The sequence below is a fragment of the Globicephala melas genome, chromosome 11 (genome assembly GCF_963455315.2).
Source record: "Globicephala melas chromosome 11, mGloMel1.2, whole genome shotgun sequence".
Taxonomy (NCBI): Eukaryota; Metazoa; Chordata; class Mammalia; order Artiodactyla; family Delphinidae; genus Globicephala; species Globicephala melas.
In genome coordinates this window covers 81,178,105-81,199,366 of record NC_083324.2, presented here as the reverse complement: position 1 = coordinate 81,199,366, position 21,262 = coordinate 81,178,105, and the positions used below count along the sequence as shown (strand labels likewise).

At 38.9% G+C, this 21,262-nt stretch overlaps 4 non-coding genes across 4 annotated transcripts; 2 read left to right on the top strand and 2 right to left on the bottom strand.

Annotated features, from left to right (window-relative positions):
* Window positions 1–1,020: 1,020 nt before the first annotated feature.
* Window positions 1,021–1,114, top strand: TRNAI-UAU (transfer RNA isoleucine (anticodon UAU)). The gene is made up of 2 exons: window positions 1,021–1,058; window positions 1,079–1,114. It is a non-coding gene; the product is annotated as a tRNA-Ile (tRNA).
* A 13,257-nt stretch (window positions 1,115–14,371) lies between these two features.
* On the top strand, window positions 14,372–14,444 carry TRNAF-GAA (transfer RNA phenylalanine (anticodon GAA)). Its single transcript has one exon. It is a non-coding gene; the product is annotated as a tRNA-Phe (tRNA).
* Window positions 14,445–17,439: 2,995 nt separating this feature from the next.
* TRNAG-ACC (transfer RNA glycine (anticodon ACC)) lies at window positions 17,440–17,512 on the bottom strand. Its single transcript has one exon. It is a non-coding gene; the product is annotated as a tRNA-Gly (tRNA).
* A 1,130-nt stretch (window positions 17,513–18,642) lies between these two features.
* On the bottom strand, window positions 18,643–18,724 carry TRNAS-CGA (transfer RNA serine (anticodon CGA)). The gene has a single exon. It is a non-coding gene; the product is annotated as a tRNA-Ser (tRNA).
* Between the last annotated feature and the right edge of the window lie 2,538 nt (window positions 18,725–21,262).

Below are 21,262 nucleotides of genomic sequence, written 5' to 3'. Positions count from 1 at the left end.
TTTGCTCACTGGTCTATTACTCTCTGTCCTGTTTGTTAAGTACTCTGTGGTCAGGAATAGACTATTCCCTTCTTTACACAATTCCCCTTTTCTCTGACAGGAATTATTCCATAAAAGCCAAAAGGCTTCACATCTCGTGTGTATGTGACAGCTGCGATTTCCCCACGCCAAAACCAAGCAAGCAAACACACAAATAAACAAAACTAGCCTTTATAATTAGATGCCCGAGGCAGGAAACGAGGATACTGGGTGGGCATTAGATCGCAGAGGCAAACTATCTGCAATGAACCTCTAAAGAAGGTCAAAACAGGTGGAGGAGCAGGGTGGGATTAGGGGTGGTGGACACCGCCTTGATTTCTGTAACACGCGCCACAAAGGAGCGGTTACCACTCTGGCTTTTCCCGCAAGAGATGCCGGACCAGCTGGCTGTATGACTTCGAATGCGGTTTTCAGGCAGGCTCGGGGAGGATTTGGGGGAACCGGGAGGCGCAGCCTGGAGGTGCTGGACAGCGAGGCGGGTAGTCCCTCCAGGAGCGCGGCGGGTGCTGGGAGACTCGCGGAGCGAGGGCTGGGCTGTCTCGGCTTCTCGGCGTCCTCCATCTGGTAGGAAGCATCACGGACCAGCCAGGCGGTGCGCGGTGATGCTCTGCCTCAGCCAAATAGCCCTTGTCTTCCATGGATATCGTTCCCTTATTGGGGTCAAGGCGAGGAAGAGCTAGAGTCCGCTCGCTCTTTCTCCTCAGTCTTCTCTCGGGGCTTCTAAAAGGAGCACCCCCGGATCCCGGGGAAATGCCGATTTCCGCTGGCGTAGAGGAAGGATCACATACACGCTTCCGCGAAAGATGAAAGCGTCTCGAACAAAGCGTGTTTTATTCGCCAGGGTAGCCGCGGTGGAGGAGGGTAGGGGTGAAGAGGGTCCCTAGCAGTGTCGCGCGCTCCAGCTCCAGCTTGTCTCGGGGACCGAGCGCTCCCGTAGCTCATGACTCTGTAGAGCGCGCACCGAGAACGCAAAGAAAGCATGCTCCAGTGGCGCAATCGGTTAGCGCGCGGTACTTATACAGCAGTATATGTGCGGGTGATGCCGAGGTTGTGAGTTCGAGCCTCACCTGGAGCATGTTTTCTGCCCTTTACGATTTCAGTCTCTTTTCATTCTACTGCTTTCTGTCCCTCTTCTTTAAAGAAAAAGCTAAAAAGAGGTTATTACATTTTCCATGGTGAGAATGCAGATATTCCATGATTAAGGAGGATATTTGGTCATTTCTCAAACATAAGAAGAAATCACAAGCCAAAAGGAGGTAAATTGAACATATTCAAGCAAATTCGATTCTCCTCAATCAGGAGAATTTAAAGTCAGGTTGTACAGCCTCAGATGAGTCTCCCTCACCCTTTCCTCGCTCCTTTTAAAAAACCATTTCTCAGATCCTTGGGAACTGAGCAAGGAGGAGGAAAACCTGGGTCTTGTGCTCTGCAATTTCGTGCAGCTGTCACCGGGGCTCACGAATTTGCGGAAGCTGCTGTCAGGCATCCTAGCTTTGAGTTCCACAAGATTTGCAGTGAGGTTGCTGAACTCCATCTTTGAAATATACATGTGCTTTGAGTCAGGCTCCACCACCTACTTTACATAAACCAGACTGGAGAACAGAAAATAATTTCCCCCAGCAATGAAACATAGGTGGCTATGTATGTATCTCTTCCTAATTTCATCAGAAAATAAACGGCCTTGTTTGGGAAAATGACATTCATCCTGACGCTGTGTCTGAAATAAATGATTGAATGTTGCTCTGCTTTTAACCAGTTTCTCCTGGATTTCAGGGTCTCACAGGGCCCTCCTCTTCTGTCTCTTACATATGGATATATCCCACAGTTCCATCTCAGCTTCTTTCTCATCTAATGATATACACATTCTTTGTATTATATGTATTCCCTTGATTACAACATCTCTCTAAATACTGATGATTGTAATATTTCTTTCCCATCCAGTCCTCGCATTTGAATCCAGACCTATGCATCCTACTGCCTGCAGGACGTTTTTGTCCAGAAATTTGCACAGATCTGCAACATCAACACATGGGATAATCATCAACTTCAAATCCACTCCCTCTCCTGTGCACTGTATCTCAAAGGCAGTCATTCAACAAATACCTGATGCCTGCTTTTTGCCAGATCCACTCTAGGTGCTGAGATTACTGCAGTAAAATTTAAAAAATCAGCCTCTGCTTTCTGGAATCTAAGTTCTAATAGGGAGAAGTAAACAATGAACAAGTAAATATAAATACACAGTTAGGCAAAGTGATGATACGTTTTATAGAGAAAAACCAAAATAGTATAAGAGGGATCAGGGATAACAGGGATTATGCTGGGAGTGCTATATGAGGTAAGGTTGTTAGAGAAGGCCTCTCTAAGCAAGTGACATTTGAGCAGAAACCTGAAGGAAATACGGGAGAAAATCTTGGATATATATGTTGAAAGAGGTGGAGGCAGAGGTAAGAACAAATGCAAAAGCCTAGACGTGGGAATGGCCCCATGAGCATGGTTAGAGGAGAACAAGGAACAGAGGTCGCTCCAGTAAGTCCCCTACATATGAACCTTCAAGAGGCGAGCTTTCAAAGATGCGAATGTGTGTTTGCACATCCAACCACATAAGTTAGTTCACGTGTCTGGCGTACCTTGTCATGTGCGTGCATCCGCTACAAGTAGGTGTGTTTTTGTGTACTTTACTGTACAGTACTGTATAGAGTACGGCAGTACAGTCTCTTTATTTCAAGCCCCGGATGTCTGGAGGCAAGCATAAAAGCAGTGGTGATGTAGATGGTACTGCTAAGAAGCACCAGGAATTGGAGGCTTAGAGAAAGGACGAAGAGAGACAAGAGGAAGAAGTAACTGAAGAACCAAAGAGATTCAGGATGCAAGCAATGGCAAGGGGATTTTCTTTCTTTGAGGAGGCACTGTTAGTTTTGAGGCACAGGACCTGAAGGTAGAACGGTGCACGAAGGTTGCAGCAGCCGTTCAGAATGCGATCCAGTGCTACTGTGTCATCTATGAAGAGAAAAAAAGAGCTACTACCCAGATATCACTGGATCGTTTTTTTCAAGAGGGTAGATAGAATTGAATCCAGCTAGGAACCGGAACCTGAGCCATCAACGTCAGGCATTAGTGAAATTGCAGCTTGCCCTCTGTCTCCTATTGCTGACGATCCTTCAGCTCTACCATCTCCCACCTCCTCTCCCTCCTCCATTCATAACTCTTCTTGTCTGTGTACTCAATGCCAGCCCCTGTGTGCCAGCTGTTGGACTGTACTACTGTACTTTTCAAGGTACTGTACTGTAAGATTAAATTTTTTGTGTGTGTGTTTGTTTTTTATGTATTATTTGTGTGAAAAGTATTATAAACCTATTACAGTACAGTACCATGTAGCCGATTGTGTTAGTTGGGTACCTAGGCTAACTTTGTTGGACTTCGGAACAAATTGGACTTACAGATGCACTCTTCCAAGGGAACTCGTTTGTATGTAAGGGACTTACTGAATATTTAAACAGAAAAGCCTCATCAATGATTCTTAAAAGCTAATGCGTGACATGATATTTTATAATACTAGTTAAGACAGTGACCAAACGACGGTTGAGGAAACAGTGTGAAAGTAAAGTTGCCAGAGGCACAAAGATGTCTCCAGGGGCTATTCATGTTTCCTGTAGGAATCTCAGACCAGTCAAGGGCTGGGGTTGTCCCTGGTTTTCATGGCTTGATTTTAGAACTCTGAAATGACTCTGATCACACCAGCTTCTGCGGAGCTGTTCAAAACAGAAAACAGAGATACAGTTCTCTAACATTTCCTTTTTAGTAAGACATGTATGTACAATAAGATTCACCCATTTTAAGTGTACAGTTTGATTAATTTTGATAATTGTATTAATTTCCTATTGCTGCTGTAACAAATTAGCACAAACTTAGTGGCTTAGCACAAAATTATTGTCTTGCAGTTCTGTAGGTCAGAAGTCCAAAATGGCTCTCACTCGACTAAAATCAAGCTGTTGGCAGGTCTGTGTTCCTCCTGAAAATTCTCACAGAGAATTCTTTTCTTGCTTTTTCTAGCTTCTAGAGGCTGCCCACATTCCTTGGCCATTGGCCCCATTCATCTTCAAAGCCAGCAACTGCATCACTCTGATCTCTGCTTCTGCTGTCACATCTTCTCTGACTCTCATCTTCTTATGCTTCTCTCTCCTATCTTTAAGGACCCTATGATTATATCAAGCCCACTTGGATAATCCGGGGTAACCTCCTTGTTTTAAGATCCTTACCTTAATCACATCTGCAAAGACCCTTTTGCCATGTAAGGAAGCACATTCACAGGTTCTGGGGACTATGGTGTGGACCTCTTTTGGGGAGCTCTCATTTGCCTACCACAATAGTTATATACCATTGTACACATAGCACTGCATTTAACATGGAGAACAGCACCTTTCCCCTAAAAAGTTTCCTCCTGCTCTTTGGTAGTCCATCATCTCCCTACACTCCTGCCTCTGGCCACCAGTGATCTGCTTTCTATCACTATAATATGTCCTTTTCTAGAATCTCATGTAAATAAAATGATACCATTTGTAGCCATTTGTGTTAGATTTCTTTTACTTAGCTTAACACTGTGCTGATCTCTGTAGCAGAGAATCATTTTTGATTCCCGGCTTCTCCACACTCCCCATATTTATCTGTTCCTGAGTCTTCTCAGTTCTATCTTACCTCCTTAATATCTCTCAATATTACTGTGCTCACAGTCAGTGTTCCCGAAGGCCTCCTCCTATGGCAAATACTCCTCTTCTGCCCTGAAACTTCTTTGCTCCTCCTCTTCATTTGCTTCTACTTCTTCCATCGGAGATCACTTGTCTGTCCTCAGGACGTGATGAGAGCTCCACCTCCACAGTGTGGATCTCATGCTCTCATGCTGTGCCAGGCACTTGATGTATTAGTTCAGTCTTATCTTAATTCACTCTCATTTATTGGGTCATAAGCTCCTTGGGGGAGACAGGGACTGCATCTTCATTGCTTGTTTATTTAGCACCCAGCTCAGCTGCTGACTGAAGAGATTGTAACTCTCACATAATTTTTCCGCCTGTGGTTTCGTGGAGGTCTCTGCTTCCTTTACAGCACTCTTTTGTCTTACCCCATTCTCACTGCTTAGGGTGAAAGTTTATTGTATTGATTTAATTTATTCATTTTGGCAAAATAAAGGTTAAATTTCAGCTCTGGGAAATGAGCAACATTAGCAAGAGAGTTTTGTTTTGTCTTGCAGTTTCTTTCACTAAAGGACTGTAAAGATCTGAGGTCAGAAAAGAGATTTGCCAGTGCAAATAAAAAAGACCTCTTAAGCTCTTTTCTCCACAAATAATGCTCATCATCCTCTTGTCCATGTGACAGACGCCTACTCATACTTCATGGCCCAGAAAAAAAATCTGATAATTTATTTCTTCTTACTAATAGATAATTCATAATATTAAATTCACATTTATCTCATTGTAAAAACGATGTATTTACACATACAACTGTCTTCCTACTAGTTTGCTTATCAAGGACAATTGCCATGACTTTATTTAAAAAAATTTTTTTTCAGTTAAGTAGTCCAGTATGTGACACTTAGTAAAGCCTCAAAAATATCAATAGAGTCTCAAAACTGTACAGTGGAATAAAGTCAGAACTTTGGATAGAAGAGGAGGATAGGAAAAGAAGAAGGAAAAGATAAGGTGGTTTGGATGGGAATGATGAGAAGGAAAAACAATGTGTTTCTTTTTGGTTGTTCCAGATGAAAATATTGGACATTTTGAACACTGTTACTCAAGGTTTTTCTAGAGTTGATATATGCTTCTGCCAAATAAAGGACTAAAATATATGTTTGGCTAATAATTAGAATTCGAAATGAGTTTGTTTTAGCCCCATCGTAGGGTAAATAACTACTGTAGATCTCATACTATTATGAAAAAGAGTTAAATATTCTGCTTAAAATTTTTTCCTCTTCATATAAGAATACTCCAATAATTTTTAGACTATTTATAGAATTATAGTGTCTTATATAATAGTGGAACAAGAAACTTTTCTTACCATTTTGACCTTTTGGGTTTCTTTACTATTTATTTCTCCCCAGTTTCCGTTTCTGTTGCTGATGCAAGCAGAAAAGATTTGTATCCTTAAAGGGTCTCCAAGTGATTTTATCTATAACATAAATATGGCCTACTTTTGTGTCTTTGGCATGTCCAAATTATATTTCATATAACTACTTTGTTAATTTTCAAGTTTTTTGTATACATAATATATTCATATGGTTCAAAATATTTTATGTATAAAGGCCCTCCCTATTCCTATCCCCAGCCAACCAGTTCCCCTCAGTACAGGCTACTCATTTATGTTATTAGTTTCTTCGAAAAATAGAATTATTCGCATTCTCTTTGCCAGATACCATTCTAGGTGAGGGTCTGGGGAGGAACCCATCCCTTCCCATGTAGAGAAAAATTTGGCCACGCCCAAAGAGAGGTCTGGCCTTTGCCCTCAGCTTTTGGGAGGTAATCTATATCACATCTAATAGTAGTGTATTTCGAGGGCGGGGGGTGGTGGGCTTGGCCATTCTCTGTAGCCATGTCAGAAAAACCAACCATGTGATTTACAGGGAGGGCTTCGGTTCACTCAGTATCAGTCAGCCTAGCGAGTGAGTTCAAGCATGTGGGTGGTCAATCACTCATGCCTATGTAATGAAGCGCCAATAAAAATTCTGGACAAGGAAGGTTGGGTGATATTCCTGAGCTAGCAATAGTCTGTGTGTATTGTCACACATAGACATCAGGAGGGTAACTCATCCTGAGGACAAGGAAAGTCTTATATTTAGAACCCTGCCAGAATCTACACTATATGTCTCTCCTTTTGGCTGATTTTAATTTGTATCCTTTTTCTGTAATAAGTCATAGCCAGTGAGCATAATAGCTTTTGGTGAGTTCTGTGAATTCTTCTAGTGAATTATCAAACCCAAAGGTGTTTTTGGGAACCCCCTCAAACTTGCAAATAGTGTCAGAAGTGAGGACAGTCAAGGGGACTTTGTTGTTTGACTAACTCCAAGTAGAGAGCTAAATACCTCTTCCAATTTGACAACACTTCCCATGCAATATATATATATTGTAATATATCAAATAAATTAAACTCTTTCTAGCACCTCTCTTTTTACCTCTTTTTCTAGGGCCTTCTGGGAAATCTCAAAGCCAGTTTTAGCTGCAAATGATGTACATTGGGACTTGATTTGAGGAAGAAAAATGTCAAAAGTTGTCAGATATTTTGAACACCTAATTAAACAGGATCACATATTACTGGAAAACGATACTTGGCTGCCTAGTTAATCAAAGTGACAATAAGATTTTAAAAGTAGACATAGAGGACTTCAAGTTTCTACCCCAATTGTAAAAAGTTTGGAAGTCATCACTCCCTACCTCACAACAACAGGAAAGCTAAGAAAAACTAAAAACTAACAACCCTTCTTAGATATATCAGAGAATTGAGTCACAGGGAAACATGCTGACAAAAAAACAGGAGAGAGAGGCAGATCCCATGAATCACAGTTACCAGCGGATAGAAGCCCAAGAGCAAAAGCTCACAGCTGGAGCCGGTACTAGTTGGAGTATCCAGTACATAAACTCTAACTGATATGCTAAGAGGAGAGAAAAAAGAATCTATAAAATGCTCAATTAAACCCAGAGAAGGCAGAAACAGAGTGGAAGACAAAGAATAAAACAAAGAATAGGAAAATGAATAGAAAGTAGTTACAAATATGGTAGATAGTAATCCAACAATAGCAATAGTCACATTAAATATAAATGTTCTAAATACACTAATAAAGAACAAAGACTATCAGAGTGAATAAAAAGACAAGATACAACTACATTGTTATCAGTTGAATTGTGTTTCCTCTGCTCCAAATTCATATGTTGAAGCCCTAAACTCCAGTATTTCAGAATGTGGCCTTATTTGGAAATAAGATAATTGCAGATGTAATGTGGATAAATGCAGATTAATTAAGTTAGGATGAACTTATACTGGAGAGGAGGGGAATCCTAATCCAGTAAAACCAATATGACATCTCCTTATAATAAGGGGAAATTTGGAAGCAGACATGAACACAGGGAGAATGCCTTGTGAAGAGGAAGGCAGAGATTGGAGTAGTGCATTTACAAGCCAAGGAACACCAAAGATTGCCAGCAAACCACTGGAAACTAGGGGAGCTCACAATTTATATTTATAACTAATCTAAATACTCTTTCAAATAACACTACACAACTTCATGGGTAGTGCAAATACCTCATAACAGAATTTTCCCAATTCCTTCCTCCCATCAATTATAACATTGTTGTTATTCATTTCAATTATCTATAAGTTATAATCAGTGAATACATTGTTGCTATTATTTTTAGCAAACTGTTATCTGTTAGATTGATTTTAAAAATAAAAATAAAATATTTGATTTTACCTTTAATAATCGGGGAAACTCCGAAGTGGGGAAAAGATGGTATATAGGAAGTCTCTGTATTTTCTGCTCAGTTTTTATGTAAACCTAAAAATTCTCTAAAGAATAGAGTCTAGTTAAAAAAGTAAACATAGGAGGTAATGTAATTATAAATAACCTTAACTGTTTCGAAAGTGGAAAGACTTCGTTATCTTAAATAATCAAGACATAATAAAAAGAGTGTCCTAGTAGTTAAATTCTGCCATTTTAGGAGGTAATGAACTGAATTGTTATCATAATGCAAAAGCATGTAATGGTGAGGGTTGAGGGGTGGATTTTATATTTTAACCCCAAATGCCAAAGGTAAACAAAAACTGGCAACAAAACCAAACCAAAATAGTGCTCAAACAAGGAACCAAAATCAAATCCTTACCATGCTACAACTGACACATGTCTGGAGCACAGAGTCCAGGAGCTGGACTCACTGAGGGATCTCCAAATTGCCAGTCAGGAAAGGGCCACAGCAGGCATGCAAGGACCCGGTGCCTGGATGGAAAAGATGGGTGTCTGAGGTGGGCTATGACTCATGGCAACAAACTGTCAAAGACAAAACCCAGATAAATGAGATTTATTTTATTCGGGCTATTGCATTCAGGAGAGAACTCCAGATTCAAAGATCAGTGTCTCTGCAAAGTGGTTTGCTTTAGATTTTTATAGGGAATAGTAGACGAGTTACAGGTGAAGTTATTTACATTGGGAATTGCTCGGAAATCTCAATCAGATGAATAGAAAATATTTATCTCTGGGTCTAGTTACTTTTAAGGGGATTGTACAGAAAAGGGTTAACATAGAAACCTGAGATTGCTATTCTTAGAAAGATCAGCTTGCAAGATGGGCCCTTAACTGGCATCTGGAAACTAAGATTTTGAAATAGTTCCCACCATTTCTTAAATGACGCAAGTGGCTCACTCTGCCTAAACTGTGCAAACAATATGGTTTATCCTGAACACTTTCTTTCTGGGAGTTCTGGTACATGCTAGGCAGCTACCAATAAATATCTGCACACTGAGTCTCTAATGAATGAATTTCCCTTGTGGACATTTCCCATGTGTTGTCTTTGCACTTATATACTATATATATATATATATATATATATATATATAATATATATATAAAATGACTCCTATTTATAGATTAGAATGTTATTGTTGTTAATGGTGCAGTAGGTACTGACTTTGGGATTTCTCATTATTCATGGTGCTCAGTTAATTAGGCTTTAATTACAACAACTAAACATTTCTAAATATTGTATTTCCATTTTCAAATAGTTATGATAGCACTTTTCTATGTAAAATGGTGTAAGAAATAATTTTATTAGGATCAGTGAGTTCTAATAATGTCCACATCAAGTATCCGAGCTCTTTCTTCTTGATAAAGACAAAGACTGTGTCTTTGCTGTGGCTAACGTGGGTAGTATGCTGGGTAATGCTTTAGTTCTTTTAAGATGAGGTCCTAAATTCAAGCCCCTTAATATGAAATTTGAGCTTAACTTCTGCCTCTGAGAAAAATTATGTAGGACACGAAATCCTAAAACTCCCACTACAACAAGAAAGAAGGTGAGATGAATCACAATTACAAACATCATATTTGTAAAACATGGGAGTGTTATGGAAGCAATGAAGACTGTATGAATTGGAGTTTCAGAGAATGGTAAACCCTTCTGTGGTGAGCTTATATTAACTGGATTTTTTTCTTTTGTTTTGTAACATACTGAGATTAGCTTGTAAAAGGACTGTTCTGGAGAAAAGAGAAGCCTGAAAGGATTTTGTTGGTTAAGGGAGCTGACATGATAATTTAGAAACTACAGGAGCTCCAAATATGATTAGTTTCCCTAATGAGACACTTGATAGATTGGGGGACTGTACAAGCATACTTGGGGAGTTTGGCCAAAGGCTTCTAAGGACAGAGTAAAATCTTCCATAATCATACTGTTTAAAACAGAAAGTCCAGCTAGAGACAGGCCTCTATCTTGTACACACAGCTGCTCTCCCTTTCAAGATGTTTGCTAGATTTGAAGCTGTAGGAGATAGGAGACTAAAAACTCAAAATATCTGAGGGCCAGCATGTCATCTCCTACAGTCTTCCACAGCTAAAGAGACAAACATCTGTCAGGGTAAAACAATCAAACAAACAAACAAACAAAAAATGCTCAGGAAATTCAAGGAACAAGAACAAACTAGACATAGTAAAGATGTGAAAATTTAAACTGCATGATTAGCCAACCTCACCAAATTGACATGTCTAAAACAATATATAGAACAGTGTTAGAATGCATATTACTTTCAAATGTACATGGAACATATGTCAAAATAGACCATATGATGAGCCATGAACAAAACTCCAAAGACTTAAGTTATGTAGTTTATACTCTCACATCACAGTGGAATTAAATTATAAATCAATGAATGTATCTAGAAAATCTCCCACTGTTTGGAAATTAAGCAAAGAACACATTTCTAAATAACACTGGGGCCAAATAAGAAATCAAATGGAAAATATAAAATAGGTAGAATTGAATGATAATGAAAATATGACATTAAAAGTGCTGAGGTGTAATTAGAGCAGTGTTGAGAGGCAAATTCATGTCTTTAAATGTATATGTTAAAAAGAAAAGGTTGAAAATCAAATATTTAAGCTTTCATCAAAAGAAGCTAGATAAACAAAAGCAAATTAATTCTAAGAAAGTAAAATGAAGAAGATGCTAAAAATAAGAGGAGATATCCATTGAAATGAAAGCTAACACACAATAGAAAAAAATCAACAAAGCAAAAATATTAACATTTTTTGCCAATGAAGTTAACGATTTAGATGAAACGATTTGTCACAGAGTGAAAAATGCAATTTGCCATAACTGACACAAGAAGAAATAGAAAATCTGATCTGTCCTATATCAATCAGAGAAATAGAATCTCTAATATGAAATTTTCCTACAAATTAAGCTTTAGGTCAATATAGCTCACTGGTGAATTCTTCCAAATATTTAAGAAAGAAATAATACAAATTGTACACTAATTCTTCCAGATAATATAAAAGGGAAGCTTCCCAGCTTACTTGATGAAGTTAGCATGATCCTGATATCAAAACTTGACTAGGATATTATAAAACTAGAAAATTTCAGGTCAATATATCTCAGGGAAATAGATGAAAAGTTCTAAATATTGGTAAATTGAATCCAGCAACATATTAAAAGAATAATCTATTATGACCACATGGAACTCATTCTGTAAATTTAAGAATATTTGGTTTAGCCTGTAAAAAACAATATACATTACCACACTGAATTTTAAAGGAAAAAAATTATATGTATATCTCAATAGATGCAGAAAAATTATTTAATAAGGTTCAATCCCCATTCATAATTACAATTTATACAAACTAGGAATAAAGGTATCTTCTTTAATCTAAAAGAGTATTCTGGAAAAAAAAAAAACCCTACAACTAACCTTATGCAATGGTGAAATATTGAAAGCTTTCTTTGAGACTAGGAATAAGACAGGAGTGTCCACCATAGTAACCTCTATTCAGTATTGTACTGGAGGTTCTAAACAACAGGTAAGGGGAAAAAAAGTATAAAGACTAGAAAGAAGTAAAATCAGCATTGATCACACTGACATGATAGCATACATACAACCATGATCTACTAACAATTATCATTAATAAGTAAATCTAGCAAATTTACTGTATATAAGGTGGATATACAAAAATAAATGGCATGTCTCTATACTAACGATAAGCAATTAGAAAATGAAATTTAAGAAGAAATGCCATGTAAAATAGCATTGTTAAACATCAAATGCAGAGCAGTTAATCTTTTAAAACAACACTTCAACACTGAAAACTTCCAAACATTGTTGAGAGAAATTAAAGACTTGAATGGAGGAATCTACCATGGTCCTGGCCAGAAAAATCCAATCTTGCTAAAATATTAATTCTCCCCAAACTTACTTATAGATTTTATGCATCACCAAAAAAACAAAAAACAAAAAACAAACAAAAAACTGCTAGCAGGATTTGGGAGGAGAGTGGGAGGTGGAAATTGACAGTTGATTCTAACATTTATATTGAAATAATAATTTTTTAAAAATCCAGAATAGCTATGGCAATCCAAAGTGAAAAAAACAAAACTGAGCCCCTATATTATCAGATATTATTACTTACTTTTAAGTTAAAAAAATTAAGACAGTGTAATATTAGTGTAAAGGCAGACAGATACCAATGGGACAGAATAGAGAGCCTAGGGGGAAAAAAACCCACACATATGCAGTTCCCTGTTTGATGACAAGGAGACATTGCAATTCAGTGGGGAAAAGATTGACTTTTCAATAAATAATTCTGGGTCAATTGAAATCATATAGTAAAGAAAATGATTTCAATCCTTATCTCACACCATATATAAATTGAAAATGGAATATAAACTTAAATGTTAAAAGTAAAATACTTAAACTTCTAGAAGAAAACATAGAATAGCTTCATGACTTTAGTGTAGGCAAATATTTCTGAACTAGGATGCAAAAAAGCACTAACTGTAAAGATTGGACTTCATTAAAAGTCCAATTGGACTTCGTTAAAACTGAAAAGTTCAAAATACAAAATTAGGAGAACTAAAGGTGTGCCACAAATTAGAAGATATTTGCAACAGGTATACCTGACAAAGCACTTGCATTCACAATACGTAATGAACTACAAATCAATTTTGTAAAAACTGGCAATCAACCCAATTTTTTAAATGGGGAAAAGCATATGGGAAGATGCAAAATATCATAGTCATCAAAAATGCAAGTCAAGATCACAAAGACCTATCACTACATCCTGGCCTGAGTAGCTAAAATTAAAATAACAATACCCAGTAGTGGCTAGGCTGTGAAGCAACCAGAAGCCTCATACATTGTTTTCAGTAGTGAGAACTGGTACGTGCATTTTGGAAAACAGTTTAGCAGCACCTAATAGAGTTAAACATACATATATCCTATAGACCAGCAATTCCACCTATGTATCTATCTAATAAATCAGTGATTATGTTCACCTAAAACCATGCACAAGAAGGTTCAGTGCTTTTTATAATAACCCTAAATTGAAAACCAAATGTCCATCGACTTCAGAATGGGTAAGTAAATTGTAGTATATCCATAAAATGGAAGTCGATACCTAGGAACAAACTGCTTTTAACTACTTTAGAAAACATAGGTGAATCTCAAAGACAATATTGAGTGAAAGAAGCCAGACATAAGAATGCGGAGTCTACCTGATTCATTGTAGAAGTTTAAAAACAAATGACAGTAGATATAGTGAAAGAGTTCAGAACAGTGGCTTACTTTGCGGGGGTATCAAATCAGAGGGAGCAGGAGGGAGCATGCATGGTGACAAAGGGGTGTAAACTTGTAAAAATCAACACACTGTACACTTAAGATTTGGGTACTTTACTGTATATAACTTATACCTTAATAGAATAGAAAGGAATAAAAAACGACTGAAAGAGTAAAAGATATTTAAGCGTCAAGCTAGAAATGATCCCAAATGATGTTTTCTTATGTATCTAGGAAGCTTACCATTCCAACAGGAAGCTCTGAATCACCACACCCCTATAGCTATCCAATTCGTATCCTTAAGAACAATACATAAATTTTCTTTTATCACTGTTTTTTTGTTCTTCCTATCATACTCAGGAAACTTTAAGTATATTTCCCCATTGTCTGAGTTTTTGTTGGTACAATTATTTTTGAAATGGGAAATACGTTACATTTTCAGAAAACAAGGCAAAATTTTTTCTCTTTTCTTTCTGAAATGGAAGAGGTTGTTAAGAAAAGACTATTTAAAGGGAGTAGCTGAGAAAAAGCTAGTCCAGGGGTAGCCGAAATAGCTCAGTTGGGAGAGCGTTAGACTGAAGATCTAAAGGTCCCTGGTTCAATCCCGGGTTTCGGCACTTATTGGACACCCTTTTGTAATTGTGAACTAGGAGATACTGACCCAATACCAAGTGTCCGTCACCTTCAAATATATTGTCCCTAGTGCCATTTATACAGTGAGGAGTAACATACATTTACCCTTAATTTCCATGGCAAAAAGCAATTCTATGCCCATATGCATAAATTCTTCCACAGCTTCAAGTAATTCCTTGCGGTAAGGAAAAAAAAAAAAAAACCCCCCAAAAATACCCCACAAAACTTAGTGCTTTATTTAGTTTGCACCTAGATGTTATTAAAGGCATCTGTAAGAAGCAGGGCATAAGCACTTTCAATTCTCCACTTATTTACAGTAATTCTTTCGGTGTTCAAATTACTAAAACAAGCTCATTCCTTCGCGAAGTCTTTCTATATGAACATCAGGGATCTATACACAAACTGTGGGATGTACAAGGATGTTCAAAAGCCAGAATGTGGTTGATTTTGACAAGTACAGAGGACGTGTGACTGCAGAAGAGGTGTCAGATAGATGTCTTTTCTGTGATTTTTGAGCACGTTGAAGTCTTAGCTCTTGCAACCCAAGACAAGAGCTCTTGAAGACTAGAGGAATAAAACTTAGAAGACTCTGGCAGAACTTGAGCCAGTAACGGTTGAATATTTACCACTAGAAACCCACACTTCTCTCTTGCACCAGCGTCGGCCTAAAAATCAACAAAATCATCACTTGCTGATTCATTTAGCTTTAAATTAATATATTCGTTGAAAATTTAACTAGGGGTCAGTCAGCATGAAAGTTCGAAAAGTAGAAAAGAAATGATACAACCTCATGAAATGTAAAGGGACATTTCCCGAGGCTGCAGGAGATTCCTTCAACTTCACATGTTAAAAACTATAGCCTCACCAAGGACCAAAGAGCACATCTCACTTGTTCTATCCTCTCCGACCTAGTGCTTGGATCCTCTGCTTCTCAAAATGGAAGTTGAGTGATACAGAGAATGAACATTTGGGTGAAAATTTTAATACCGACTTGAAAAAATTAGGTCACTAAGTTGAAAGTCATTAAAGAGACGTTTGCTATTAGTGATCCAGTAGGGACATGCTTCTAAAAACCGGAGGCTCCCTTCATTCACGATTGAAAATCTCATAACAGTGCTTTCTCCACAAATAAACTAGACAGCCTCTGCATGAAAATTTCTCCGTGGATTTTCTAGTCCAAATAAGAAGAATTGAAATCGTGTAGTTTCCTCATGAAAGTCTATGAATGTGGTTTGAGGGAGCGGGGGAAAAGAAGTTCCTTTTATTTTTCAAACACAAAAAATGTAAACGAATTTACTTTCTTAAAAGAGAGTAACTTTCAGAGTAGCAGGTTAGTTCAGTTGGTTAGACCGTGGTGCTAATAACACCAAGAGCGCGGGTTTGATTCCCGTAGCGGCCAGTCGAGGTGTGGTTTTGACCTTCTGGTGCCTGCCGAGTAGGCACTTAGAATCCAAAGTACGTATTAACTCCGAAACGCTGCTGCTCAGAACAGGAAGTTCAGATATTGTCTTCTTTGTGAAACAAGAAAGCTGTGTATTTTCGTTTCGCCTTGTTTGTTGTAGTTTTTCAAAGTAAAAGTAACTTTAAAAGTTCAAGTTTATTGAAGAAAATTGAAGGAGTAGTGTGGGAACGAGACGGTTGTGTTTTAGGGAAGGATTAAGGTTAAAAAGAGTTACGAAATGTGCCTGCTTAGTTTTTGTGAACCTTCAGGAGACAGTATTATTTTGGCGCTTTAAACGAGTTTCAATCGAGAAAAGAAAGCAAGCTCAGGGTGGCTAGCGACTGAGTTGTTTAGAGCGTGGTCCTAGTAGCAGCAAGACGCGGGGTGTGTTCCCATAACGTCTGTGCTTCGTTCTCTTTCCTTATCCCAGGCAGTTTCCAAGGTAAATGCCCGCTCCACGTGAGGTTGCACTTGGCTTTCATGGAAGATCTTCTCTCCCTTTAGCAGTAAAGAGCTGGGAACGGGATAAGAAGCTGTAAGACGCCAGTTCTCCTTTCAATCCGTTCACAGCCCAACAGACTTGGGCCCCCGGAGGCAGCGCGCTAGGTGGTTCCTTTCATTTCAGCCTCAGGGGCTCCTCATAGCGCACGTCGGCAACTTCGATAAATTTACCTGCGGTGCAGAGCGAGGATACAAGCTATACCTTCGGAAATCGAGCCACATATTAAGATGCTCTTTTGGTTTAGTTTGAGAAATGTTTCCCACCCCCCACCCACCCTCCCGCCTTGGCAGTGATTTCCCCCCAGCCTCTCTATTCTGTCTCCACACAGAGAAAAGAGGCAGGTCTGTTCTTTGGAGGGGCCGCTCCAAAGCTGCCTTCCCACGTCTTCCTTACACGCTCATCTTCTCCTGGGGTATTTACTTTAAAAAAATAATGGGGAGGGCACTCCTCTTGGTTCTTCTGTCCACTGAGGTCCGGTTTCCCAGCTCCTGCCTACTTCCAGAAGATGGTCAGTTACGGCTGGTGAGGGAGGGGGAAGAGGGGCATCCGCCGGGCTTCAGAACTGAACCCTAATGGGCCCAACTGAGTGAGGCAAGGAGCCTCTCGCATCCCGCGTCCACAACAGCCGAACCTTTCCCCAGGAGATGTCCCTTTTCTTTTTGCTAGTACCCATGCGAGGAAAGAGCTGTGCAGGTAGTCCTCTGTGAGTGAGGACTCTTCCCAATGGGAAAAAATATTGATGGAGAAGATACTGCCAGGAAATTTTTTTTCGTTTATTTTTCTTTAAAGTTTCTTTGATTTAAAACCCTCCCTTCCAGTGGTCTTTTTCAGCCAATATCTTTTCTCAAGTTCAAGAAGTGATGAAAAGAAGAAAATTTTCAGGATGGTCCTCTGATGCTTCTGAAGTCTCTTTCAGACTCAACTGACAGAAGGTGAAGGATCACTTCCACGAAAATACTTTCGAAAGACTTTAAAAATTGTTTCAGTATCCTTTTGAAAAAAGTACCTAGGAAGATGAAGGAAAAACGGAGCTTACCGAGCCAACAAGGAGTCGAACCTAGAACCTTCTGATTGGTAGTCAGACGTGTTAACCATTGCACCACTGGCCTCTGCTGAATGAGTGTTCTCATATTCATATTTTCATTACCATCCACAGTTTATGCCAGCTAAAAGAATGATTGCTTTTTTTTTTTAATTGAGTAAGAGGTTAAAACCAGAGACTGTATGGACTTTGGGAAAGCATGATTTCTTTTGTGCTTTGGATGCATAACATAGATTTACATAAAATGTTTTCTTTGAAAACAATGGTTAATCTTCACTTATTCTCTGACTACGCAGTTGAAAACTTGTTTGGTGCTTAGTATGCAGCAGCTCTCGTTGCTTGAACAAATCTCTATGAACTCAGTTATCTATTCACTTTTCCTCACTCTATTTCACATCCTTTCTTACCCAGCTTATATTACTGCCTGGTTTTGAGCTCTTCATTCCTTTTTTTTTTTCTCAGAATATTCATCTGCCCTCAAAATGCAATAAGGAGACAAGAATTCAACAGAAATATACATTTTAAGAATCTCATTTGAAAAATAAACTTAGAAAACAGAATAGAATTGGCTTAAAAATGTACTTAGCTGTTCAAAGTAGGCAAAATAGCTGAAAATGCAAAAGTGCTTTAAGAGTGGTTTAGTACGTTAAGAAGGAGACCAAGTTTTTGAAATTCAAGGCAAAGTCAGAAGTTAAAATGTAATATATCCTCTCTGTGCCTCAATTTCCTCGTTTGTATAAAACGCTTGTCTTAAAGAGCGTGTAGCAAATATGATGGAATATTATCTTAAATTTTTATGGCTCTCACCAGCAGCCGCTGATATCAGGACAGACACTGAAGATTGCTGCCTGGGAATGCTTTAAAGAAGCATTCTTTATAATCGGCTCTCTACCATCACAAAGAGAAACGATTTCCCCAAATTCCAACGTCTCCTCTGTACAGTTTGCTGCTGTAATCTCTCTTAACAGATTTAATAACTTCATTTCATCGCAGCCAGTATTTTTGAGCGCGCTCTAAACCCGGTGAGGACAGTGGGGAGGCTGGGCTCAGGAGGCTCACAGAGCAATGAAAGGGATTGAAATCTGGCTGCTGCCCACGCTCTTTGAAAATTTGCGTTCTAAATCGGAACTGCAGCCTGAGGGATTTCTGTGAGGCGAGTAGGCACAGCAGTAAATTTTGCGGAAGCCACATCGAAAACGCTGTGAGCAGGATTTGAACCTGCGCGGGGAATCCCCATTGGATTTCGAGTCCAACGCCTTAACCACTCGGCCATCACAGCTCATCGGCAGCGTCTCTTTTCATCAGACTAAAGACAAGTATGTATTGTTTCCATGCAAAGTGGAAGAAGAGATAAGATCACGGACTTCTAAGTGTCCCCAAGAAAAACTTCTCCAACTCCAGGCTTGCTTATTTCACTCAGAGGCGATTTCGACTTTTCAGATATTTAGGCAAAAAAAAAAAAAGTTGGCAACATTTTTTAATACTTCAATTTTTCTTTCATTCCATGGATGTGGGGGAATTGTCTTGTTCTACCTATAAAATCTGAAAAACTTCTCACCACCCCAACTGCTACAGCCCTGCTCCAAGAAACCTTCATCTCTAACATGGAATGTTACACAAATCTCTTAGTAGGTTTCCCTTCTTCCACCTTTTTCATCCCTACAAAATATTCTATGAAAAGCAGTCTGAGAGATCTTTGTGAACCTAAAACACTTTATAGCACAGCTTTGCTCAAAACTGAACCGGCAACTCCTCATTTCATCAGAGTAGATGCCAAAGTCCTCACTGGGCCTACTGGATTGTCCGTGATCTCATTTCTCTGGTTGTACTCCTTCTTGCCTACTCTGCTGCCGTTAATACTGACCCTCTTGTTTTACATCGTATGCATCAGGCACATTGCTGTTTCAGGGCCTTTGCACTGACTGTTCCCCCTGCTGGTAATACTCTTGCTTTGATATATGTATGACTCAGCCCCTTATCTACTTCAGGTCTTTTCTCAAATATCACCTTATCAGTGGCCATAAGTATAAACTCCCCTCATTCCAATGCTTCTCCTCCCCTCATTCCAATGCTTCTCCTCCCCTTATTCCAATGCTTTTCCTCCCCTTTATTTTTTTTCCATATCACTTATGATCATTTGACACACTTTAAAACTAGCTTGTTTATTTTGTGTATTTTCTGTCTCCTCTATGAGAGTGCAAACTCCAATGAGGGCAGAGATTTTTGTCTGTTTACTGCTAGACTCCCAGTACCTAGAGGAATGTCTGGTACATTTATTGAATGGATGGCATTCAATAAATATTTGCTGAAAATGAATGAAATGGGTTTTAATATCCCATTTTGCAGATGAGGAAGTGAGATGCAGAGAGGTTATTAAGTTTCCCAGGATCACAACATAATAAAACCAAGACAGAAACCCAGCATTCAGACTTCCTTCCTAAAGATCTTTCTGCTCTTCCAGAGATGCCTTAAGGGTTAGGGATGAAGTTGGGGGGAGAGGATAGGGAAGCAGTGTTGGCTGACTTGGAGAAAGAGGAAGAACTACAGAGGTTGGGATGGTTCAAAACAAACAGCTTCCTCCATGAGAACCATGTATTTGACTAGAACTTTTCTGATGCTCACATTCAAAGGCAGCAATCTATATAGTGTGTCTTAGGGAACACTGCCTCAACATCAGGACCATTGTTCATACCCATTCGCTTAAATGAAAAAATTCAAGTCTCCTTTGGTTCTGAAATATTCATTTCCCTATTTCCTCCAGGGGAGCAATACCAATAACAAGCATAATGTTTGTGACAGTTATCTCTGGTTACTCTCCATATCCTCTGAGACTCTTCATATCTAGCTTTCTCTGCCTTCTCCCTAATCTGGTAAAATCACTTTCATATTCTATGCTCAGTATCACCATCTTAATATCCATGTCTTTCTGTAGGCCCACCCTTCTTCTAGAAAACTGCAATAATGTGGAACACTTCAGCCCCAGTCAGTCATGGATGCAAATACTGGCTCCAAATTTTACAACCTGGTGATCTTGAGCACTCCTCCGCGTCTGCATCTATAAAACAAGTAAATGATTGTCAATAATAACGGCACCTACCCCCTTACACTTGCTTGTTAGTTTATATATGAAAAATCAAAAACTACTTGATTTAATAGCTGGTAACAAATGGTAGCTATTACTACTGTTCTAGCTCTTTCTTTCCCATTTTTAGTTTCAACAACATAACATGGGGAGGGAGTCAGAATATGCCACCCCAAAATATATCACTTTGGCATAAGGATGGTTGAAGGCAACGGAGAAAAAGCAAACACAGGAAGGACTCTCAGCCCTCTTCCTCTTTGCCTAAAAGCAGGTCGTTAATTTCCCTTTGTGAAGATGTTCCCCTCCCCATCTCCTGTACCAGAAGGAGGAGAACAACCCTTATCACCAGAGATGGAAAGTCAACACCAAGATGACTGCACAACCAACCTTACTAAAATAACCCTTATCTTCTATTAGTTGCCCTATGTATTTACCTTCCCAGATTACTGCCTTTGGAAGCCCAAATCCCTCTTTTCTCTGTCTCTACTTCTCTATAATTTATTGCGCTTTGTTAAAACAGTATAAAATCTTTGAGTCTAACTGCTTCTTTGGGTTTTCACTTCTATTCTGTGAAGTCTCTGTGCATGTAAAATTAAAATATTAACATCAATAGAATTTGTAAACGTTTTCTTTTAGTAATCTGTCCTTTGTCAGTTTAATTCATAGGTCCCAGCTACAGACCTAAGAAGGTAGGGAAAAAGTTTTTCCTCCCTTACACATGGCAGGTGCAAAGAT